This window comes from Pan paniscus, chromosome 5, assembly GCF_029289425.2.
Source record: "Pan paniscus chromosome 5, NHGRI_mPanPan1-v2.0_pri, whole genome shotgun sequence".
Lineage (NCBI taxonomy): Eukaryota > Metazoa > Chordata > Mammalia > Primates > Hominidae > Pan > Pan paniscus.
In genome coordinates this window covers 68,444,485-68,471,164 of record NC_073254.2, presented here as the reverse complement: position 1 = coordinate 68,471,164, position 26,680 = coordinate 68,444,485, and the positions used below count along the sequence as shown (strand labels likewise).

Here is a 26,680-nt window from a genome sequence, read left to right as displayed (position 1 = left end):
AAAATCCCTGTTTTATTAGCATTTGTAGTCTCAACTTCTAAAACATTGTATGGAACATAGTTAGTGAACAATATTTCTTAAATGAATATATGTGAAATAATATAATAAAGATATATTTTTATAACCTTTCAGATAATCAATTTGAAAGGTAAAAATATTATTTCAAGTAGAAAATGAGCAGCATTTCTATTTTCAGGTTACAGAACTTCCTGAGAATCCTTTATATTTAAAATTATAAGCAAAAGGCAGGTCCTTTCCATTTCTTCCTGACTTAAAAGTAGATATGATGGCTGGATTGATGACAGCCATGTTCTAATCACAAGGAAAAGGCTTAAAGAATTAACAGAGATGTCAGACCTGACATAGTTAAGTCATTGAGCCAACTCCACCATCCAATAATGTCTGGGATTCGTTTTCAAGAAAAATTAACTTTTTTTTTTTTAATTCTAAGCTAAGATACTTTAAAGAGAGGCAGTATCCACTCAAGGAAAAAGCATCATTCTAGAAGGAAAGATTTATTCTGGTAAAGGGAAATAAAAAATAATTATACCATATGTGAATTAATGAAGCTTCTTAGAAGAAAAGGCTGCCCTACATGAATTAAATTATTATTACTTACTATCTCTTCCAAACAAATGCACATACATATAAAGTTACTCACTAAATTAAAAGCATACTTTATTTCTGAAGAAAATAAGTAGCATTTAGAAACCAGGGTATTTGTACATAAAGCAAAGACTGGGTTATACAGCACACAAAACAAGAAGGGAAAAATCTATACAATTACATTAACCATTTTTTTCCAGTGGAACTAATGAATGTAAACATCTCCTTGGTTTCTTTCATGCCATTGCCTGTGAGGTTTTTAAAAATACACTTAAAGTGAACATTAGGACATTTTTAATATGCCAATGACTTCATTTTATTAATACTCTTTCCAAGTTAGACAATCCCTAACTCAAGTTTCAGTTAGTATTTGCAAATGAAAGACAACCTAAATGGAGTTACATTTTCTTTCTTCTTTTGAAAACAACTTTGTTGAATTGTTAAACCAACTAAGGCACTGGTTTCTATTATCTTTCAACAACAGAAAAATATAAATGGCAAAAATATTAAAGTGTCTTTCTAGCAGAGTCCATAGGTGAGTAAAAAGCATTATTCAAAGAGTCTGAATAAGGGAGGACATCACCACTGGCTCCGTCTTCTGTCTCAGAGTCACCTCAGCCTTGAAATACTGGGTCAGTATCCTCAGAAGCCGAAGGACGTGTCAGGATAATGCGAGGTACCTTTGAGATAATCAGAGGTTGTTGAAAAATGAGATGGAGGGGTTTTTTAAAGTAAGGAGGCTAGCGGAAAAATAAGCCAAATGTCAGGAATTGCCATAGAATATGAGTAATCAAGTCAATGTAGTTACAGACAAAGCTGTGATAAAAGCATGAATAAAACAACGTGGCAAATGTTTTAAGCGGCAGAATGAAAAAAATGGATGCAATCAATCCAGTTAGGGCTAGTAAGCCAATAAAACAGTGTTAAGCACTTTAAGAGTGTCAGTCTAACTTTGATATTTTATTACCAATATATGACATGTGCATAATCTGTGCATCAGATGATAATAAGTGCTGGGGTTCACCTGTAATTAAAAGGCCTCGTAACAATTTGCATAGATTTTGGTACACTGTACAGGGGTCTCAAAGTACTCAATGCCAAAACACTTTTTTCTTTCAAACTATAATCTTTAACAGCTACTAAAGCAAAATGATTTAATCAGAATCTCAAATGCTAACAAATGAGTGTGTTATTTGCAAGCATCGTTTAGTAAGGCAGATTTCACCAAAGTGAAATCCTCATTAGTTTTGTATTATGAAATACAGACAAGAACCAGAAAAGGCCAAAGGACAGATATTCAAATCTTTGCCAAAAAGCCTCTTCAAGTTTAGCTATTCTATGGCCTCTATATACTGCTGGGACTCACTGTAAAGAAGAGAAAATCCCCGTCCAGAACGCCAGATTAACGTAACATTTTAAAACTGCAAAGAGTGGGAAAATAAGGTCACATTGGGAATGCAGTCCCAGCACATTGAGCTTTTACTATCTCGTAGTAAAATGTGCATATGTATGCTCTGTGTGCCTGGCATTTTATTCATTAAAAAAAATGCATAACAGAGATGGGAACCACAATGGACTCTAATCTATGCTCTAAAGGAATAAACAGATGAAAACCAATCTGGACGAGAAAATTCAGTGAGTCAGGCTCAGAAAATGAAAGCAAGTGTGTCTTATATTTTCTAACACACAATATGGCCAAATATTTATAGTCAAAGCTTGGTGGAGAGCTCTAGCAATTATTGCTTCCAGCCATTTAGGTCTCTGGTTTTGAAAGAACACTTTAGGATTACTAATTTTCCAGATAATAGGAGGCAGTGTAGGAGACAATGTTTTCATCATACAATGTGTAATATTAAACTATAACAAATGTACTTATTTAATCTCTCATTTCTAACTTCAGAAAATCAGAGCAGCCCTCCTATTACTGTGGGGTAAATGAGGCTTTATCACAAACATAAGTCATTTGGAGTCCATAGCTCCTTGAGTGATATGTATAACTAAAAAGACCTGAGAATCACAGACCTAAATCTCATGTCCAGATAATTGAGAATAAAATCTAAAAAATTGAGTTGCTAAATGTAGATTTACTTCCAAAAGCCTTAGTGATAAACTTCTAGATTTTTGAATATGTTTTGTGTATACTAGAAAGCCTGCATTTCCTTTCGTCATCATCAAAACAATTTGACTATTCTCTTTCCCGCGTGTTGCTACACTGTGAACGAGTGTGGGCTGTCCCTTTTCTGTAAGACCATGCTTTTCAAAAAGTGATCCAAAGACCCCTTATACCGTCTTCGCTGTGCTACTAGTTAAGCAGCTAAAATACGAAGGCCACACTCCCCACTTCTAAATAAAAATGTTTAATGATAGAGCTCAGGAATCTACATTTTCAACAAAGTTTGAGAACTGGTGCGAGGGAATGTGACCACTCTACTATTTTAGTTGTGACACTTAATTCAGATACTCCCATTAGGAGAATATCAAAATCTTTAGATAATATTTAATTTCAAAATTTCTCCTTTCTGAGGGTCCACTTAATATATTAATTCAGAGGGCTTACTTAATTCATCTTTTTATTGTTATATATATTTGCCTTAAAAAGGATAGGTCTTAATTATATACAGAATTCAATATATGAGGCTGGGTGTGATGGCTCATGCCTGTAATCCTAGCACTTTGGGAAGTCGAGGCGGGCAGATCTCTTGAGGTCAGGAGTTCGAAATCAGCCTGGCCAACATGATGAAACCCCGTATCTACTAAAAATACAAAAAAAAAAAAAAATTAGCCAGGCGTGGTGGTGGGCACCTGTAATCCCAGCTACTTGGGAGGGTGAGGCATGAGAACTGCTTGAACCTGGGAGGTGGAGGTTGCAGTGAGCCAAGATCACACCATTGCACTCCAGCCTGGGCAACAAGAGGGAGACTCCATCTAAAAAAAAAAAAATTCAGTGTATGATAAAGTTGGTATTGCAAATCACTAAAGCAAAGATTGGCTTTTTATAAGTCATGCTGGACAACTGATTAGCCATTTGGAAAAAGATAAAATTAGATCAATTATTCACACCATATACAAAAATAAATTTAAAATGAATCAGTGTAAAAAATAAAACTATGCAAGTACTAGGTGAAAAAGATGGGTGAATTCCTCTATAAGAAAAGCCTTTCTAACTGTGACTAAAAATTCAGATGTAATTGAAAAAATGAGTGGTAAACTTAACTAAATGAAAATTAAAATTTTACAAAGAAAAAATATAAGCAAAGTCAAATAACAAAGTACAAGCCAGGATAAAATATTTGCAATATAAGCAATATTGAATATCTCATAGATAACGGATGAATATTCCTAATATAAAAACAAACTTTTACAAATTAAAGGAGAAAAACATCCTATAGACATATGGGCAAAAAATATAAGTAGACAACTCACAAAAAGATATTTTAAATGGTCCTTAAGCATTTGAAAAGATGTTCAACTTCACTGATAATAGTAGACACAAATTAAACTACAATGAGATACAACTTCTCACCCATCCCATTGGGAAAAATTCAAAAGCGTCACAATACAGTTCATTGCTGGGGCTGTGAGGAAACAGGCACTTTCATACATTGCTGTTGAGGATCCAAAATGATACAAACTCCACAGAAGAGGATTGGACAATAGCAACCAAAATTACATATGCATTTGTCCATAAACCCAACAATCTCACTTCTAGGAATTTATTCTAAAGATAGTCTTACAACTGCAAAAATACATATGCAGAAGTTTATTCACTGTGGCAGTGTTTGTAATTGCAAATATTAGAAACTGCCTATATGTCTAATCATAGGACACTGTTGAATAAACTCTAGTACGAACACACAATGGATACTCTGTCATGGTAAACAAGAATGAGAAAGCTCTCTATGGACTGATATGGAATGATGGTCAAAAGATCTTGTAAAGTGAAAAATCAAAGCACCAGAGACTGTATGTAATACCACTATCTTTGTTTAGGAAAGATGGAAAAATAAGAAAACATATATATATCTTATATTTACCAAAAATTCACCAGAATGAAAAGCCAGAAACAATTATTAATATGTTGGTTACCCACAAAGGGTGAAGGTGATGAGAGTGCCAGGGCTGTACAAAGGAGGAACACTTTTCTGAGTATATCTTTCTGTAAGTTTTGACTTTTGAAAGCATGTTAATGCTTGACATATCCAAAACAATTAAATCAACAAGGATAGGAAAGGGAGAAACTGAAATAATGAACCCAATTGTATTTCAAACGAATACTATAATTACAATGGAGGGCAAAAAATAACTAATTTTCATAACTTACAACAGTTTTGACCGCACATCCTACAGCCCTCAGCCTTGGGCAGGGTAGGGAGATGGAAAAACTGGAAACTAGAGATGCTGAACTCTTTTGAGTAGCTTTGCATTTTTGTAGACATGGGTGAAGTCATTCTGAAACTACTTTAGGTGTATTATGAGATTGAGCAAATGCGTAAATCTATCGATTTTAGAAGCCAAGACTCTCACTGTGAAAGAAGTTACATGCAAATATGGAATGGAGGAAGGCAAAAAAGATGAATTGAAAATGGAGGTATTGGTGTACACTTATGATACCTAAAATATGCACATGTATGTGTATAAACATGTATGTGTGCATATAATGTGTATGTATGTGCATTTATATGTATGTAGGTAGGAGTGTGTATATGCATGCATATCTCTCCTAGCTCTGTTCACTTAAAAAGGTGTAGAAGCAGAGATATTCCAGGAGCAAACAGCACAGCTAGTGCATGGATTTTTATCTCTAACACCATTCCCCACCAAAAGGGGTTCTTAGAGAAGTGGTTCTTAGAGAAGTCGCTGAAAGCAGGGCTGGGGAAGTGTGATGAGCCTGGAACATTTTGTTATATCAGAGGTAAGGATGTGCTCCAAAGATTAATGGACATATGGCACAGGCATACCTAGCCAGCTCGAAAGGACCCCAACTGGCCAAATCTGGGATAATCCAAGCACCAAGCTAAATAAGGTTAATAATTATATACCACTTGGGGGAAGGTGGGGTGGGGAAACAGAAATCTGTGAGTTCATATGGATAATACACACTGCTATGGTGTGAATATATGTATCCCCCCAAAATGTATGTGTTGAAACCTAACCTCTAGAGTAATGATATTAAGAGGTGGGATCTTTGGGAGGTGATTAGGAATTAATGTTCTTATAAAAGGGACCTGAGGGAGTTTGTTCACTCTTTCCACCACGTGAGGACAGAGAGAAAGCACCATGTATAAGGAAAGGGCCCTTACAAGACACCAAATCTGCTGGTGCCTTGAACTTGAACTTCCCAGTCTCCAGAACTGTGAGTAACAAATTTCTACTATATATAGACTACCCAGTCTAAGGTATTTTGTTATAGACAGACTAAGACACATTCATCCATACACAAGGAAAAGGCAGGGTCCTTGGTTAAAGTAGAAGGTCACATGCTGACTGGTAAACATGGAGGGAGTGCTGAAGTGATCCTCATCATTTTGTTGCCATCACAGCAAAGATTGGTTCAGGTAAGAATCCCAATAGATGTTAAATCTGAGGGGAAATTGTAATGAGGAGCAGGATATTTGGGTGGTCTTAAAGTGTCTCTCTTCAAACTCATTATTTTGCAAAGAAGAAAATAGTAACTATTTACAGTTGGAGAAATAGGACAACACTCCTACTGTGTGAGGAAAACTGGTGTCACCAGGGAGGGGCAGATAGACATCGTGTGCCTCCAGATGTGGCTGTCTGAGAAGCACACAATATCACATATGCAATATCCTGGCCAGGAATGCAGAACTTAAATATAATCATGAGGAAACATCAGACAAATTCAAAATACAAAGACTCCTGTTTATAAAAAGTACGGGGACTCTGTCTTCAAATCTGTCACTGTCACAAAGGGCAAAAAAAAAAAAATTTTAAAAGGCTATGGCAATGTTTCAGAGATTAAAGAAACATGACAACTAAGTGCAGTATCTGTCCCTAGACTGGATCCAGTACTGGTGGAAAAAGAAGCTATAACAAACATTGGGCCAATGAGACAATTGAAATACAAATTAAAGTATTAATGTCATATTTACTGAAATTGAGGGCTTCTCTGTGGTTATTTATGAGAATGTAACTATATATAAAAAATACTAAACTATTTAGGCATAAAAGACCATGCTATGTAAAACTTATTCTCAAATTATTTAGTAAAAACAAAATATTTTATGGAATATACACATTATTATACATGTATGTATATATCTGTGTGCAGATATACATTATGCACATATATATGCTATGTGGAGAGAGAAAGAAACAGAACAGAGAGTGCACAAATGATTAGGCAAATTGACTACAATGTTGACAATAGAAGCTGGGTAAAGGGTTAACTGATGTTCTTTCTACTATTCCTATTCAAGTAACTTCTATACGTTTGCAATTATTTCCAAATAAAAAGTCAAAAATATACACAGTCCTTTGTATTAGTCCGTTTTCACACTGCTATAAAGAATACCTGAGACTGTGTAATTTATAAACTGACTAACAGTTCTGCATGGCTGAGGAGGCCTCAGGAAACTTACAGTCATGGCAGAAGGCAAAGGGGAAGCAAGCAACTTCTTCACAAGGTGACAGGAGAGAGAAAAGAGCAGGGGAAACCACCACTTACAAAACCATCAGATCTCATGAGAACTCACTCACTATCATGAGAACAGCATAGGGGAAACCGCCCCCACGATCCAATCACCCCCCAACATGGTCCCTCCCTTGACACATGGGGATTACAATTCGAGATGAGATTTGGGGTGAGGACACAGAACCAGACCATATCAGCCTTCAAGAAGTGTTTGATGTCTTACCAGTAAATTTCATGATGTATAAAGCATAAAGTAAAAGAAAACAGTGTATGGCAAAATACGTATTTATGCATTTTAAATGTTCATCTCTCAGTTGGCTCATCTAAAGGTAGATAGAATAAACAGAAGGAAGAGATTTGAATATGTAATTGGATTAGAAGATAAAGGTCAGACTATCAGGAGTAGTAAAATCAAAGTTAATGGAAAGCGTTGTCCTACCAACCTACAGGGAGGAAAAGAAAAAGTACTTATGTCTCAGAAGCATTCATTCAACTCCAGAGGACCAAGTCCACCAGTAAGAGTCACCTTTTCAAAGGATTACATTCATACATTCAGTTTTTTTCTTACATTTCAAATTGTTAACAAATAAAACCCAAGATAATGTTGCACCTTTGAGCCCTCGGGTAATCTCTTTTTTAATGTTAGTATTTTACTTCTATGAAGAGAGTCACAAATATCTGATAAACACATTCTAAAGAAGACCATAAATATAGATAGCACTGGGGTCTCTTTACAATTTCTTAATGACTCCTCTGGACATTAGTGTGATACATCAAGAGAAAAATTCAGAGACTAAATTCAAGTTTAATGACAAAATGAGAACATTCTCAGTGGGAATTTAAAACTGAACACTGATACTCAAAGCATAAATAAACGAAAAACAATCAGAAGAAAATCTCCAAACTGCCTTCGTTATCCCCAGGTGACCTGGTAAGAACATTTTTTTCTGAGATTTGGTAATTGCTCAAAAATTGTATCCTTTTTCTCCCTACCCTACTATCTTTTAGAAAAGATAAGTCTGAACAATAACATGTATCTTATATAAAATGCTAGGAGTTAAATATGGATTAAGTCCAATTAAGACCTCTTAAAAAACCACCAACACTTTTGAGTGACCAGGACTATAAGAAGTCTTTCTTTTTCTGGTACATATTAAAAAACAAAAACAAACAAAAAAAGGAACATTCACACAAACAGGTTAATGAAACCCAGAAGAAACAGGATGAAAGAATGACCAGCAGAGATGAAAGCTAACAGCAGCATAAAAAAGAAAACCCTCTAAAAGGTCAGAGAGTGAAGTGAGAAAAGGAAAAAAAAACAGTGTTAGTTCAAGACAGGCCAGCTGGAAGCAAATGTTTTTGGATTTTTATACTACAGACTTACAAAACAGTCCAGCCAATGCATGATGGAAGCCACTAATTTTAAAGCCAATGTATTTTGTTTAGGAGATGCTGTGAGAACCCAATGTCCAACAAAGGAAATACTTGCATTGCCAATTTGAGCATACCTAAAGTGACATCACTTAGTTTAAACCTCCCACTGTGAGGTTAAAGAAATTGACTAGAAATGTATCTGAATTAAAAATGGAGAGTTCTGAGAATACCCCATCAGTGGCATTGTGAGAAAATATTATTGACTGTTTTGAATCATCACCGAGGGAAAGGATATTTTCATTTTGTAAGAAGTTTGTAATTTTTTTTACTATGAGATGAAATCTAAGAACTTATATTAGAGGCAAGCAAAATAGCTTTCACAACTTACTGAGTAAAACCTAAACAATATTATTATGACAAAAGTATATCTATATATTATTAATAGGATTGGTTAAACCTAAAAATGAAGACCAACTCTTTTTCATAATGTTTTCTTATTTTTTTAAGGTGCGTACTTTCACAAAATTTTCAGAATTCATATATTTGGTTTTTCATCATTCTCCAATACGGAAAACTGACTCACGTTTCAATCTTCTTAAATGTAACTTTCTTTCTTCTAGAAGATGGTCCTAATAAGAATGCTTCTTGAAATATAGACAAGAACAAGATGTTATCTTAGCTCTAACACTCAGGCAAAATCCAGCCCCTGTGAGATCCAGGATATCATCCCTCAGTCTCATATTAAAAAACAGTTCTAAATCTGGCTTGGCCTGAATCGTTGCTTTGTGTGTATGTATCTTTTAAATTATAAGCTTTCCAGATTTTATGTAACCCAATGTGTTGCATATGAATATTGCTTTCTATTACATCTAGCATGTGTTCAACCTCAGTACTCAAATTAAATTGACCACCACCATGGATCAGTCACTCATTAACTCTGCTCATTACCTCTGCAGCACCTTCAAGGAGAGATCACTTATTCCTTCAGATTTTTTTTTCCCTGATCCAGTTCATTAGATTCCATACTACCTACAACCTACCCAATTAGGTAATTAAAGGGTGAAGTCCAGATACACGTCTGGAAACATTTCTGGGGCAACAGAGTAGAGGCTGGTGCCCTAGGGATGAGCGCCCTACACTCTCTTCTCCACTCTATGCATCCCTCTCCTTCTCCCCCACAACACCACCCCTCATACCCCATGCAAGAAATCCCAAGAGAGGAAACCTTGACCACACCCACAACAAGGGCAAGGCAACGTTTTGGTATTTTGAGACTAGCTAGGAAGGTTGATGGAACTGCAAAACATAATTAGATACATGGGAAAACATTCAGGGCAATTATTAATTAATCAGGAACTGAGTGTGAAAACCTTCAAAACAAGAGTTTTTGGAGCCTCATAAATCAAGAAATCAGGAAACTTTTCTTCCCATTGTAAAAAGTGGTTAAGTGGGCTATGTTAAGAGTCAACTTACTACATAACTAACTACTTTTATAGTATTAATACTAGATAATTTTTCTTTCCTGAGACTAAAAAACTTGTAATCTTTTCCTCTCTTATATAAAAATTATTGAAAAGGTAAGTTATCTGAAAAGGCTTTTAGGCATTTACTTTAAGGGTCCAATTATTTCTTTTTTTCTACTCTTTTCCAAGCAGAAAAGATAGATTGATTGTTGCAGAGTTTCCTAAAAGCAGATACTAAGATAGATTTTGGATCAACACCTGTGAATGGCAGGAAACAAAGATGGATTCGGCAAAGGAAAAAGAAGGATTGCCATGCAGGCCCAACAAGCCTGAACCAACCCAACTGGGAGCTCAGAAGTGTAGGATCCAACAGAGATGGCCCCTTTAGGCAGAAGTGGCTGGGCCGCTATCCCTCTCTCCATCTCAGTTAATGGAGGTGGGCTGCTCAGGCTGAGGGCGAAAGGACAGGCGTCTCTCTGCAGCTGAGGCAGACACAGAAGGCTATGAAGACTATGGGTTGCCTGATGCCTGCACCCCCCACAGCTGGCCAGCAAGCCCATCCTTGAAGCAGAATCCAGCAACACACCTTCTTGTCTACAGCAGTGGTATTAACCGACTAGACTAGGGTGCTACTTAGTTGCCTCTCTTAAAGGCACCTGCAGGCTCTGATTTATAGAGACATGTCTTTTAACAAAAAACATTTAACATTTGTAAACCAATTTTTAAAACCCAGGGAAAGTAATTCGTGGGGAGGCCTGCCTTGAGCTTGTCCGCATGTTTGTTAAGCCTAGTTTAGTCAGCCAAGGTTGGCAAGCATTTACTCTGGAAAAACTACCATCACATCTGTTCCTTACCCTAAAGCTCTGCAGCTTGCTCGGGTGTGGTGATCCCCATAGCAAATGGCAGAAATCATCTGGAGGAGTGACCATCTTTAAACATCTTCAAGAACTACAGAAACACAAACCAGAGTGATTTCTGGCTTGCTTGTCAGCCCCTGGGCACAGACCAACATGGACAAGTGCTTTCCGGTTGATTATGTAAACAAGCTCCATAGGCCCCTCTCAAACATCGCTGCCACTGCTGCCTAAGGAGAAACAACACTGCGAGGCGACATGCATAACAACCCCTCCTCAATCAAGCTGTCCCTAGGAGTTTCTTTCTTTCTCTAGCATAATCATCGTTCTCATCCAGCTATGGCAGGCACTTTGCTATGTTGCCATGGGGATTACACTGAAGATAATCACTTGTGAACATTTGCAGATCCTGACAGCCCACTAGGGCCTGATGTTGCTTTGCCCCGTCAATCTGAATATGCTCATTAAAGACTCAGCCACTTGGCTCTTGATTTTAGTCCTAATGCTGACCTCTTCCTCACAGCCATGAGTCTTTGAACAAATCTTTTCTGAACCTGTTTCCTCAGCTGAAAATGGGGTGGGAGAATGTGGTTGGTACAGATGATGACTAACTCCAAAATTAATTCCAGGCGCTATGATACTGCTGCACTCATCCAAAGGGACACTTCTCTATCATGACTCAATTACCATGCAATTAAAAAAATTTCAAAGTACCTATTAAATGATGCCCAGATGCCCAGCAATAATAAAATTATATCCCAATCCAATAGCTGGGTTTTTAACAAGAGAATAATCAGTATACAACTCAGGTTGTGGGGTGGTATGAGGTTGAGATAGCCTACTTTCTTTTTAAATCAACCCAGAGTTTGCTTAAAACAAACAAGAACTTAACTTAGGTTATTTGAAAGTTCATTCAAAAAAGCAAACTCCGATGAAGAAAAACCACAATGAAACTATTCTCAGCTCTTCTTCTGAGGTGAGACTGACACCTGCTGGCCTCCTTCTCCTGTGCAGACACCCTTTGGATAGAATACACTTTTGCAAGATTCTAATCCTATTTATGCAAATGTATCTAGAATTACAGTTATTTGAAAAGAAATGCATGAGCGCATGTATACAGGAGAGGTACTAAGAGCAAGATACAATAATATTTCAGTTATATGTTTGGACACTAGGAGGAAGGCAGTGTGATGTGGTCCCTAGCTGGCTGCAAGTTCCAATCCCAGTTCTACAACTCTCATTTGAGGATTAGGATTGAGGAAATCACAGGTCAACAATAAATACCTTTCTCTTTCTCTCTCTCTCTTAATCTCTTTCTCTGTCTCTCTCTCTCTCTCTCACACACACACACACACACACGATTCAAAGATTCTTTAAGAAATTTGTTTCAAATTTTCACCATCATTTATAAAGCTCTTTAATCTGTTAGTGATAATTACGTGTTTATAGAAATCAAGGTGACAGACAATATAAGAGAAAATGAAAGAGAGAAACCAAAAATAAGGAAAATAAAGGGAGAGAGAAAAAGATGAAGATAGAGTCAGAAGTAGATATGGAAAAAGAGGCAAAATGTGAAGTGGCAGATCCAGGCATAAAGAAACAAATGCCTCAGAAGACAGAGACAGAGAAATCTTGAGTAAGGAAGCAACATAGAAGATTGTTGACTTCCCCCAAACTAAAACTACTTGATAAAGTAGAGGAAAAATGATCCAAGAGCATTTAAGTTGTTTGTCGGCTGACATTTCATTTAGCTGGCTGGTCTCCTAAGCTGCCAATTTTCTCCTTGTGACTCTGTGGTAAGAAAGATGGTGCACAGTTCCTATGGTTCCTCCACAAGGCAGCAGAACATTCTCTGTAATATTCTCTGCAATGAAGAGCATATTTCTGAGGCAACACTAAGAAGTCAAGAGTTTCATTTAAAAGGGGGCTTCTTAAAGTAAGAAGTCCCTTTGGATGTATGCAGCAGTATCATAGCACCTGGAATTTTGGAGTTAGCACTGAACACTTCATTTTCTTCTAATCTGTTTCATAGCACTGGGGTGATTATACTTGGGGAAGCAGGAGGGGTGAGATGTAAATGCAGCCAAGGCATGTATATGATGTCTAGGTGGCTCCACCCTAAATGAACCCCAGGATAGCAATAGAGAAAGCACAACATATTCAGCTGAAATTAAAAATGAACCAGAATTAATCTAGATATGCTGAAAACTAGAATGATATATGCTTCCTCTGCTATAATTTTTCTGCTTTTTGTTTGGAGTAGAAGTCAGATTTATCCTCTCTGAATCTCTGATTCATTATCCATAATACGCAGACACCAACAACCTACCCTATTTACCCTGAAGGATTATGAACATCAAATGAAATAATGTCTGTGAAAACACTGTAAAATTTTCCAGGACTGAAAAATTGTGGAATCATAAAAAAAAATTCTTTCCGGATAGGTGGCAGAGTAAACAGCCTTGGAGAACAGAAAGATGCTAAGCCAAAGCCATCTCCAAGCAGAAAAACCATTCCCAACAGGACCATGCCCTCCCACTAGGCATTTGGCCAAAAACTCTCAGAAGCCATGGTACGGAGGCTTAGGGACAGGGTTAGCCAATGGGAATGGAATATTAGGCACACAAAAGTTCTGTTTCTGCCTCTCGGGAGAGTTGATTTAAACAGATGTTCTATCCATTCTTCATTTGAACAAGCTGTTATCAAGTTGGTTTCAAATTACCAGGGAAGAAAAACTGAATACACCCTTCCATCCCTCGAATTGCAGATTAGAAGTGGCTATATAGGCGCTGCTGGAGAAGAACAAAATGAAGCTTCTCCTATGCGTAGGTTCCAACCTTGGTCTTAGCTGTCACTCACCAACACTTGGTTTTGTGTGTGTGACTCACAGAATGAGGATCCTGGGCAGGGGTGCATTTTTCCCAGGTCCCAGGCACCCCTGTCTCTCAAGTGAACATTTGATTCCACAGAGTCAGACAATGACCACACAGAGGAAATGAATCACAGTCATGTCATCACTTATATGCTTTTCCAGTTATTTGGGATAATTATACTCTGACGCATGATTGAGTGAGTTCTTTAAAATTTAGAACTTTGAAAACCACATAGAATTAATTATTAATGTTATCTAGAAACAACCTCCTAATTGTGCCTAAAAAGCAAGTAGTTGGACAAAAAGACTCAGAAAAGTTCCTTCCAGAATGGTAATATTGGTTTGTTTTTATTTCCCTAGTTATATGAAAGGTGGATTTAATCATGATTTTGTGACCTTGATAGAGAAGTCCAAATAGAGAGCACATACCCCCAGAGTAGGCAAAAAGAAATGATCATAACTGCAATTTATATTTATTTTTTACCTAATATTTTTAACAATTATAACATTGTGTATATTTATGAAGTGCATAATGCCAAAATGCACTTAAACAATTTAAATATTTACATGATACATAAATAAAAATTTTCATTAATATCAGTGCCCTATCCGCAAAAAACTTTGCAGAATGTGGAAATACAATGAAGTATATTCTGCCATGTAAAAAAAAGTCACATGTTGCCTGGTAGTTTGGTTGATACTAAAGGCTCGGTTCTGTCCCAAGCTAACATGTGTCATAGGCTAATATTAAAATCCTTTAACTTTTATCCTAAGTGCAACCAGTAAAATAGTGAAAATCCATTAATGTAATCAATTACAACTGATATAGTTTGGATGTTAGTCCCTCCAAATTTCATCGAAATGTGACCCCCAGTGTTGGAGGGTGGGCCTGGTGGGAAGTGTTTGGGTCACGAGGGTGGAGCCCTCAGGAATTCCCTGTGAAACTGAGTTCTTGATCTATTAGTTCATGTGAGAGCTGGTTGTTTAAAGAGTCTGGTGCCTCCCTCCCCTCTCTCTTGCTTCCTTTTTCAACATGTGACATACCTGCCTTCCCTTCACCTTCCACCATGACTGGAAGCTTCCAGGGGCCTCCACAGAAGCCAAGCAGTTGCTGGTGCCATGCTTATACAGCCTGCAGAACTGTGAGCCAAACAAGCCTCTTTTCTTTTTAAATTACCCAGCCTCAGGTATTCCTGTATAGCAAGGCAAAACAGACTAATAAAACAACTAAAGCAGAAGTAACAGAGACTGGTCTAGTGGCATTACAGATATCATTGTATAACACCCATGTAACCTACACACAAAGCCATGAAAGTACTAATGTCAATCATAGGTATTATCTTTATATTTCTCAATAGAAGTGTGTCATAACATTGTAGCCATGTAAAGCTAACTGGGAATTGAGTTTTTCTTCAATCCAAAGACTGGGAAATTAAACTTGATCTTCAAAATGGCAGTTAAGGGCATAAGAAGCTAACATGACAACCACGTCCTTGTCAAAAAGTGCATACCTTTATATTGACCTCATCTGACAAATGTCAGGAATTGCAGACAGAAAAGATGGTACAACACTGGCTTAAATATAGCATCAAGGAGCCATCTATGCCTGTTATATGTGTAACTTACTGTGATTACGTGATTCACTTTCCAGAATGAGGCACACTTCAAAGTTGACTCATCGGCAAAATCAGGTGAGCCAGGTTCTAAGACAGTGCTTTCCTAGGAGGCAAAAATTAATTTATCAAGTTCCTCTTATTTTATTATGTCTGGCCTTGAATTTTAAATAAATAGAAATGATCTACATGGTCTTCCATTCACCTCATTCTGACACAATCCAGCCCCCAAAGCTATGGAGATGTTGACTTCCTCCTGATTCAATGAATAAAATTGGGATGACAGAATCCCTTGGGCATGACTTTCTCTGTAAGTGCTGCTAAAGAGGGCAGTAAATTCCACTCCTCAGCTACTGCCAAGGACCAAAGCAAACAGAAAATGCACTCCAGAGGTCAATTGCAAGAGGTTTTCAAAATTGTTCCTTTATTAATACACAACTGATTGATCAAGGACATGGACAATAAGTTATTGCTACTTATCAACCTAATGGCCTAACACTCTTACTTACCCTGGTTTGTGGTTCGCAGAAAAGTAGATCCTTTATTGGCCTCAGTGAGTCCTCAGCTTGCTTTCTTCCCTACATTCTGCCCCTCACTTTGATAAACCATGTCTACTCATTGCTTTGGTAATCATTATGTTACTCATGTAACCAGTTTTTGTTTATCTGGCTTTCCTTAATGTTCTTTTTTTTATGGATGAATTGATTGATTTGTTGATTTTAATAGGGAGACTTAGTGTTATGCTTGTATCCAGATGAATTCAGACTAATGAGTAAGCTGGTCACGTGAGTATCATAATGATTACCAAAGTCAATAGCTCCCAATCCAGCATCCTTATTGATACTACACTGTACATGTCTTACAAAAAGGATTTAAAATATCATACAGATGTAATTGCCAGGAATTACTGTAGATCAGTGGTCCCCAACCTTTTTGCCACCAGGAACCAGTTTCATAGAAGACCATTTTTCCATTGACCAGGGGTGGCGGTTGGGAGTTGGTTTCAGGAATAAACTTCCACCTCAGACCCTCAGGCATTAGGACATTAGATTCTCATAAGGACCATGCAAACTAGATCCCTCGCATGCGCATTTCACAATAGGGTTTGGGCTTCTGTGAGAATCTAATGCCACAGCTGATTTGACAGAAGGCGGAGCTCAGGTGGTAATGCTTGCTCACCTGCCGCTCACCTCCTGCTGTGCAGCCTGGTTCCTAACAGGCCACAGACCAGTACCAGTCCAAGGCCCAGGGGCTGGGGACTCCTGCTGTAGATGATGCCTGCTGGAGTCTCTACCTATCCCATAATCCTTATTCCCTGAAATCTGGGTTTCATGTTTATACTCTTGTCATCCAGACTCTGCCTCCACCACAGCTGACTGGACAAGCAGGGATCAGCTGACCAGGGGATGGCCTGACCCGGGGGAATCATCTGGCCAGTGAAGATCACCTAACTAACAAGGATCACCTGTTCTCTGAAATCCAAAAGTTACAAGCATATGAAAAAATGCCTAACAACCCTAATCATCAGATAAATGCAAATTAAAACCACAGTGACATATTACCCTACACCAGTCAGAATAGCCAGTATTAAAAAGTAAATGGATGTTGATGAGGATAGGAATAAAAAATAATGTTTATACACTGTTGGCAGGAATGTAAATTAGTACAACCTCTATGGAAAACAGTATGGAGCTTTCTCAAAGAGCTAAAAATAGAACTACCATTCAACCCAGCAATCCCACTACTGGGATTTACTGATATCTACCCAAAATAAAGAAATCATATAAAAAAGACACCTGCACTCATAGTTTAATCACAGCACTATTCACAATACCAAAGTTATGGAATCAACCTAAGTATCCATCAATGGATGAATGGATAAAGAAAACATGGTATATATACAGCATGGAATACTAGGCAGCCATAAAAAAGAATGAAATCATGTCTTTTGCAAAAACATGGAGAAACTGGAGGCTATTATCTTAGGTAAAACAACTCAGAAACAGAAAGTCAAATACAGTGTGTTCTCACTTATAAGTAGAAGCTAAATAATATGTACACAGGAACATAGAGTGTGGAGTAATAGACGTTAAAGACTTAAAAGGGTGGGTTGGTGGGAGGGGGTAAGGAATGAGAAATTACTTAGTGGATATAATGCATGTTATTCAGGTTATATTTATACTAAAAGCCCAAACTTCACCACTATGCAATATATCCATGTAATAAAACTGCATTTGTACTTCTTAAAATTTATGCAAATAAAAAACCAAAAAAATAAATCAAGAAAAAAACTTTATACAGAGATAGTTCTGTAAAATCAGGGAAAACTGCAATTGTATTCCTCTGATAAAATCAGAACGTTTTCCTCTTTGGAGATTTTTAGGGTTTTAAAAAATTCAATTCCAAATAAATACATAAATACATTAATAAAACAAAAGGAAAATTTGCAGTCAAAGAAAAATTCAATTCTACATATTTATTTGATATGGGCACCATTGGCATTCATACCCATTCTTTTGTTTGTTTGCTTTGGTTGTTAATGCTTTTTAAAGTTAACATTTTTGATTTTTAAACAAAAATATATATAACAGAAAAAAATTTAGACTTGGTCTGCTATTTTATTCCATTTATGATTCTGATATATTACACCAAATCTGGTTTAAAACTGGAAAATATAAAGATCCCCAAGCAAAAAAAGTCTTAACTTTTTCTAGTTTCAGTGCTTTAAATGGTTTGATATGTAACTGTGATCCATATTTGAATACGTACATGTAGTAAAAAAAGTTTTGTTTTATATTTTTTGTTGTTACTTTTATCTTTATAAAGATGAAAAAAATTAAATTATATAACAATTGTAAAATAAACCAGTGTTCTCAAAGGGCAGGTGCACACACCTCAGGGATATGCAGCCCCCAAAAAAGATTCACTGTAGTGCAGGAAAGAAATATTAGAACTTCAGTCTATCATAGCCTTTTATATTTCAATTTTTCTATAGGTGTGTCTTATAATTGCCACAATATATTAGTGCAATATTAGGTATATAATTTATTTTTAATTGGACATATACATATTGGGTTTGCAAGCCTAAAAATGATCACAGTGCCCTTTTGAAAAGTTTAGGAACCACTGATATTCAAGACAGAGAGCCACTTTTTCTTGCCAGCCTTTTTCAATCCTAGAACACAGCACCATCTGGTGGTATCCTGAGATAATGCATGCATGAGATTTGAGTAGTTTTTATAAGAAAAATATTGTTGTCATTCAGATAACAAGACAAATCAATAATAACCATTCTAAATTAGTAATACACCATTTTAACTAAATCATGGGCAAATGTGAAAATAGTATTTCTATTGTTTCCTACTACTGCTTCTAGGTTCTTAGGCCGACTTCTCTCTCCTCCTGATTTGCCTTCCTATACAATTTATCTAGGAAAATCTTATTCTGCCTTTAAAACTTATCTCATAGTCCACCTCTTTGCCTCCTTTCCTGAGCACACCAGCTCATTAGCTGCACCCTTCTCCATACTTCGTAGGTACCCCCCTTAAACCACTTGTCCCATTGACTTACAATGATGTGTTTACATGTCATTCTTTCTATTAAATTCTAAAGAAGCACTGTCTAGTAAGAAGATAATTGACCCACAAATGCAAGTCACACACATAACTTTCAATTTTCTAGTAGCCACACTTAAAAAAAAGAAACAGATAAGATTTATCTTAATATATTGTATATAATCTTAATTTTATATTGTGTATTATCTTAATATATTGTATATAATATACATACATACATATGTAAGACTTATCTTAATATATTGTATATAATCTATCTAAAACATCATTTTAATATATAATGTATAAAACATTAATAATGAAATAGTTTACTTTTTTGTATGAGGTCTTCACAATTCAAAGTGGGTTTTATATCTATAGCACATCTTAACTGGGACTTGCCACATTTCCAGTGCACAATGGCTCTGTGTGTCTAATGGTCGCTGAATCAGACAGTGCAGTTCTAAAGGCAAGGCTAGTATCTTCTTGCACTTAGTAAATGTTCAATAAATGCTTAAAAAATAACTTTAAGTTCACAATTCCACTAGTTGTTCCTGGGAAAATCTATCCTCTCTCTATCATGCATTAGGTCTCTACAAATAAATACCATAAAGAAGCTACAAGCAGCCAGGCATGGTGGCTCACACCTGTAATCCCAGATACTCAGGAGGCTGAGGCATGAGAATCGCTTGAACCTGGAGGCAGAGGTTGCAGTGAACCGAGATGGCCCCACTGCTCTCCAGCCTGGGTGACAGAGCAAGACTCTGCATCAAAAAAAAAGAAAAGAAGAAGAATCTACAATCAAGTCAAGTCTCTCCTTAAGAGGAAAATAAGAATCTATGGTAAATCATATAAATTACCTAGTTTTGTTTCAACAATTCCTTTTAGAGGTAAGTTTTATGCTCATGTATTTCAATGTATTTAAATAATAGTCTTAAAATCAGCAATTGTCAGACTCTTAATTATGCAACTGGACATCTCCTTATAATACTTGACACCTTTTGAATCACTTTTTAAACATCCTGCCCTACCAGCACAGTGAGCAAAGACTATTTTGTTTTGCTCATTGTTCACATTTTGCGCCTATCTCCATGGCTGGCATTTAGTAAGTATGCATAGTAAGGATTCTAAGAATATATTTGTTCATTTGAACAATTTGAGGGCTCAGATTAATATATGCTCAATTTTATGTATTTTTTCCACTCATTCCAAAAACATGGAGTTCAGAACTACATGCTGAGTATTTGAGGCAGAGAGGGTTATGAAATATGGCTTCTGCGTTCCAACAGCCCCAGTCTAATACACAAGATTCAAAGTTTAATACTAGCTCAAGACTCTCCTTCCCCGAGAAGCTCTTCCCAGACCACCCCTACATCCTGTGTCCATGAAGAAAACTGGGCCTTACATATGCTGCCAGCATTTCTGTCTACCACACCCAGGGAAGCAGGTAGGCCAGGTGTTTTTCCCCTTCTTATAGATTTCAACAGGTTAAATAACTCAGGGTCAGCATCTTAATAAATAACTAAACCAGTAAGAGAAGAAAAAACTTCTGATTCTTAGAGCATATTTTCACTATTGTGGTTTTATGCCCAAAGTTTGAGGATACATTTTCCAGGTCAGTTAATCTTTAGTATATTATTGCCTATTTATAATTAACTTCTGCTTTTATTTTTTACTTTGTATCTTTTTTTTTTTTTTTTAATTGAGACGGAGTCACCGTGTTGCCCAGGCTGGAGTGTAATGGCACAATCTCAGCTCAGTGCAACCTCCACCTCCCAGGTTCAAGTGATCCTCCTGCCTCAGCCCTGCTACTAGCTGGGATTACAGGCACGCGCCACCATGCCCAGCTAATTTTTGTATTTTTAGTAAAGACAGGGTTTCGCCATGTTGCCAGGCTGGTGACCTGACCTCGTGATCCGCCCGCCTCGGCCTCCCAAAGTGCTGGGATTACAGGCGTGAGCCACTGTGCCTGGCGTTTACTTTGTATCTTTTATGGTTAGTACATGGGGTTAAAAGTAAGGCCATCCTCCTTTAGAACTCTGAGTATTAAATCTATGACATCAACACAGAATAAGTAAGATTGGTGATTGGCAGAAATCATCTAGACACAGTGGTCAGGGCCCACATGTGTCGATGTGCAGGCTGGGCACTGGGCAACCTTACACAGTCCCAGTCAGGTGCACAACCTGCAGACCACAACTGGCAGCCTTGGGAGTGATTTTCTCTCAGGTCAGGGAAGGAAGACAAACCCTGGAAATCAAATCTAGGCTCTACCGAGTATAAACAAAGGGTGAATATTATCAAGAGTGCTGAGATGTCTGAAAGAAGAATGTGTGGCTGAAGGAGATGGGCCTCAGCTCCAATCCTGCCTTCATGACTAGAAGGTAAATGCCTTTTTTACCAAGCAAGACCAGGCTCACATTCTTTTGATCCCCTATATTTTGCCCAATAGGCTCTGCAGTTCATGACCTGCAATCAATGTTCAATGATTTATTTTCTCTACTGGTGCTTTGCAAGAGGCAAATTTTATTTGGGCTAATAATAATCACAAAATAAACACAAGAATCCCCTTTCACTTATAAAGTACTAGAAAAATACCAGAAAACTGCTATTAAAACACCCAGTTGGCATGGGGTTGGAGCTCCATGTCCACATTTTAAACGTGAATGGCTCTTAAGAAAGACAGTTTTACCCAGTTTGCATGGTCTGATAAGTAATTTAAAGTAATCTGAAACACTTCTGAGGAAAGTTCCTTCTAAAGAGAGAAAAAAACAAAAGTTACAAGTTATGACACAGCTTTAAGTAACCGTGTAATACAATTCAGAGTGTTAAAAGACATATCTCATCCACCATACCTCTGGCTGTTTGCCTCTTCGTGGTATGGCAGGCATTTTTGTTGAATTTTCCTTGAACAGCCTGTCAGTGAGAACCCACTGAGAATACAGGAAAATTTTATCAAACATTTCCTCCAACTCATACTTGGCTTCAGAAGGAAAGAAAAAAAAACACAACAAAAAAAAAACACAGTGGGAAAGAGTAATTGCATTTTCAATCATGGTTATTCAGCTGCAACTTCTAGAGTCAAGGCTAGTTAATTCTTATTTGCTGACATACAGGTCTTAACCAAGTTCACATTTCACCCACTACAAAAAAAAAAAAAAAGGCAAGAACTGTGTGGGCTCATTAAGCCCTCATTACTTTTCAGACATGACACAGTGTAATTTGTGAAATGATCTAACTTCACCGAACCCAAGAGGTGAGGCCAGGACATTGGCTCACCACTTGATTTTTACCTTTCTTGTCATCATGACTTAGTCAAATCTGATTCTGAGACTATCTTTTCAAATCATAAAAATTAGCTATATTGGCCAGGCGCGGTGGCCCATGCCTGTAATCCCAGAACTTTGGGAGGCCAAGGCGGGCGGATCACAAGGTCAGGAGATCAAGCCCATGCTGGTTAACTCAGTGAAACCCCGTCTCTACTAAAAATACAAAAAAATAGCCAGGCTTGGTGGCGGGCACCTGTAGTCCCAGCTACTGAGGAGGCTGAGGCAGGAGAAGGGTGTGAACCTGGGAGGTGGAGCTTGCAGTGAGCTGAGATCGCGCCACTGCACTCCAGCCTGGGTGACAAAGTGAGACTCCATCTCAAAAAAAAAAAAAAAAAAGTTAGCTATATCATCTCAGGAAAGAAAAAAAAAGGTTCCATAATCCATTCAAATCAAACACACATTCCGTGCTTATTTAAGCACATAGCTCTTTGCTTAGCCTTTTAGAGAATGCATATAAGATATAGTTCCTGCCTTCAAGGGGCATTCATTTTCTTTAGGAAGGCAACACACATAAAAATGGGCACGCACAGAGAGTGAAATAACAATCGAAGGCAGGGTAGACTGAGAGGCAGTATGGGTGGAAAAGAGGGCAGATTCTGAACCAGATTGTTTTGATTCAAATCCTAGTTCTACCATCCTATGACCTTGAGTCAGTTACTTAACCTGTCTGTACCTCTGTTCTCAACTGCAAAATGGATATAATAATTATACTTACTTCATCTGATTGACTGAGATTAAATGAACTAAGAGAGACTTAGAACAATGCCTGGCACATAGTAGTTACTCAGAGAATAGTGTTATTATTCTATGATTAAGAGCCAATTCATGGAACAACAAGTGCTTTATAAGCTCAAATGAGAAACAAATAGCTGTGGGTTAGTTGATCAGAAAAGGTTATTCAGAAGAAATACAATGTTAGCATCTAGAATAGGAATTGAAGAAGAGAGCCTTATTCAATATAATCTTCCATGAAGGAGAGAATAAGCCAGGAGAATTCAAAAACCAGAAGCAGGCCATCCTAGTTACAGAGATTTTTTTCATTGAAAAATAGAAGAAGATGAGGTTGAAGGATGGATGGTCAGTCCATTGCAGAAGAGCTGGTCACTGGGACAAAGACTGTGGATTTTACCCTTTGGGCAATAGGAAGTCCCCAAGGGTTCCTGGACAGGTTAATTACAGAGTAAGAGTAGTATTTTTACAAGTTTAATTCCGCAGCACTTGGAAGTGCAGTGTGGAGGGGAAGAGAGACTCAAGGTAGGGAGGCCATTCATGAGACAATCACAATGATCCAGGTGTGAGGGGATCAATAAAAAACAGAAAAGAATCAGCACAGATGCTATTATGAAAGAACAATCAAGGGGCCTCAGTAGATCAGATCAGAGATGAGAGACAGAGTTGGAAGACCACATGAGTGACGAGAATAAATCTCATCAGAGATTTTGGTCTCTTTTCCTACCACAATGGCAGTGACACAAACACAAATAGTTAAGTCAGGAGACCTGAACTCTTTTGGAGCATGCTGGAGGAAACCATAATTCCATTCTTGAAATAAAGACTATGGGGAAACAGAAAAACATCCAAAAAGAAATCTCAAAAGGACAGATGGAAATAAATTATTGCAGAAGAGAAATTTGGGCTTCAAAAATAGGTTGAGGATCCTCAGCTCATGGAAGCCAGAAGAGTGGATGAATTCACAGAGTGAGATCCACAGATACAGATGCTCCTCAACTTACAGTGCGGTTATGTCCTGATAAGTCTATCCTAAGTGGAAAATATCATAAGTCAAAAATGCATTGAATGCACCTAACCTATCTAACATCATAGCTTAGCCTGACCTACCTTAAACATGCTCAGAGCACTTACATTAGCCTACAGTTGGGCAAAATCATCTAACACAAAGCCTATTTTATAATAAAGTGTTGAATATCTCATGTAATTTTTTGAATACTTTACTGAAAGTGAAAAATGGAATTACTGTTTACCCTCATCATCAGCTGGTTGACTGGGAATGGTAGCTCCCTTCTGCTGCCCAGCATTGTGTAAAAGTATCCTTCCGCCTATCACAAGCCCAGGAAAAAAATCAAAATTCAAAATTTTAAGTGTCATTTCTATTGAATGTATATCACTTTCACACCATCATGAAGTTGAAAAATCATGAGTCAAACCACCAAATGTTGGGGACCATCTGTACCAAGAAAGACATAGTAAAAAAAAAAAAAATTCACACGTGCAAGAGCATCACTTCCTCAATGAAGGGGTTTGGGCCTTTTTTCCTACCAAAATGGTAATGATGGAGAACTATGCAAAGTGATCGATATGGTTAGGTTCTGTCTCACCACCCAAATCTCATCTTGAACTGTAATCCCCATAATTCCCACGTGTCGAGGGCAGGACCTGGGATCATGGGGGCAGTTTCCCCCATACTGTTCTTGTGATAGTGAGCTCTCACAAGATCTGATGGTTTTATAAGTGTTTCACAGTTTCTCCTACATGTGCATTCTCTCTCACCAGTCATCATGTAAGACGTGCCTCTTCCCCGTCCGCCATGATTGTAAGTTTCCTGAGGCCTTCCCAGCCGTGCAGAACTGAGTCAATTAAACCTTTTTCCTTTATTAATTACCCAGTCTCGAGTATTTCCTTATAGCAATGTGAGAATAGACTAATACAGTGATGAAGGATAACAATTAATGCTGATGTTTTGGTCTAAATCAATAAACAAATGTGTGGAAGGAAAGACCCTGAACTGGAAGTTAGGAGGGCAAGGAGTTCTGTAAAATAACAGGTATGTAATTAACACAGAGGGGCCCTTCCAACTATAAAACTCTACATGATTCCTGTCATTTCTAGGTGTATTGTTATGAATAACTTTAATTATTCCTTTTGGATTATTTTTCTTTTCCAATAATCCCTAATAAGAATGTTTAACTTTTTAAAATAATGAGAAAAAGTATTCTAAAAGCTTATAAGACATCTATTTATAGAAATAAGAGTTTAACAACTTTCAAAGAAAATGTAGACACTATAGTTTATATAAACATTTATAGAAATAGGTACACTCTATAAGGAATTTACATACATAATTTATACAGCTAGTCTATATAAAGGGATTCACATATTTTGCTATCTGCATTTAAAAAAATAAAATACATAATAATCATTATTTATTTCTATTTTTAATACACGATATGCTTAAGGCAACAAATTACTTCTTTTTTTTTTTTTTTGGAAAAGGCCTAAGTCCTTTCCATAAATCTAAAAGTACTCAGACATTTCATTTATTTAGTCAGTCAGTGAATACTGAATACATTGATAAGAAAAAATTAAAAAGACATCCTCTCTCTGCACAGAGTAATGGTAATTTTTTTTCCTTCTTGACCTCTTCTCCTTCATTCCTCCCTGTCTAATACAGCTTAGTTGTGTATAATTGACTTCTTTTTTTTTTTTTTTTTGAAAGAGTCTCACTCTGTTGCCTAGGCTGGAGTGCAGTGGCACGATCTCAGCTCTCTGCAACCCCCACCTCCTGGGTTCAAGCAATTCTCATGCCTCAGCCTCCCAAGTAGCTGGGACTACAGACATGTGCCACCATGCCTGGATAATTTTTGTATTTTTAGTAGAGATGGGGTTTTGCCATGTTGGCCAAGCTGGTCTTGAACTCTTGGCCTCAAGTGACCTGCCCACCTCAGCCTCCCAAAGTGCTGAGATTATAGGCGTAAGCCACCACGCCTAGCCAGTATAATTGACTTCCACTGACCACTCATGACTGAGGGAGGAATATTACAACATAGAAAGCATAAAGCAGAGTGTCACACATCACCATCTTAAGACCTCTTTAACCATCCCTACCTCTTGGAAATTCTCACCAGCTCTCTTCCTCCTCAGACCCTAGCCTCCTGCTATGTTGCGGGGCTCCTCTCCTCTCTCCAGGAATCTTCCCCTGTACCTGCTCTTCCCAGGGACATGACCTGTCTTTCTGTCTCTTCTACCTGCCAATAAAAAAATTCAAAAGTCCTTTTCTTTCATTGTGCCCACGATACTGTGCCGTTTAGTTCTCCAGCTCCTTCCCAGACATGGATTAACTTGCATACTCTACATCTAAAGTCCTCACATTTGAGCACAGTATCAGCATCACGGGAAGGGTTGTTAAAACCAATATTGTAAGGCCTCATCCCCAGAGGATTTGCATTTGTAATGAATTCTCTGGAGCTGCTGATGCTGCTGGTGATCTCTCACACTCTGAGAGCCACTGCATATGAAAGGTCATTTAACAAGTTTTCCTAGCAGTAGAATCATCTACATACTCCTGGCCTCATCATTAGCCATACAAAAGGAAAATTGGAGCTTTCAAATGAAAGTCTTTCTCTAT

At 37.5% G+C, this 26,680-nt stretch overlaps 1 long non-coding RNA gene across 1 annotated transcript in view; it reads right to left on the bottom strand.

Annotated features, from left to right (window-relative positions):
- Window positions 1-653: 653 nt before the first annotated feature.
- The window catches only part of LOC130541594 (uncharacterized), a 68,137-nt gene continuing 42,110 nt past the window's right edge, over window positions 654-26,680 (bottom strand). The window contains exons 2-4 of the long non-coding RNA XR_008955670.2: window positions 15,448-15,540; window positions 3,457-3,531; window positions 654-3,359 (exon numbers count right to left, since the gene is read on the bottom strand). This is a non-coding gene — a long non-coding RNA (uncharacterized LOC130541594). The remainder of the gene's footprint in view (window positions 3,360-3,456; window positions 3,532-15,447; window positions 15,541-26,680) is intronic.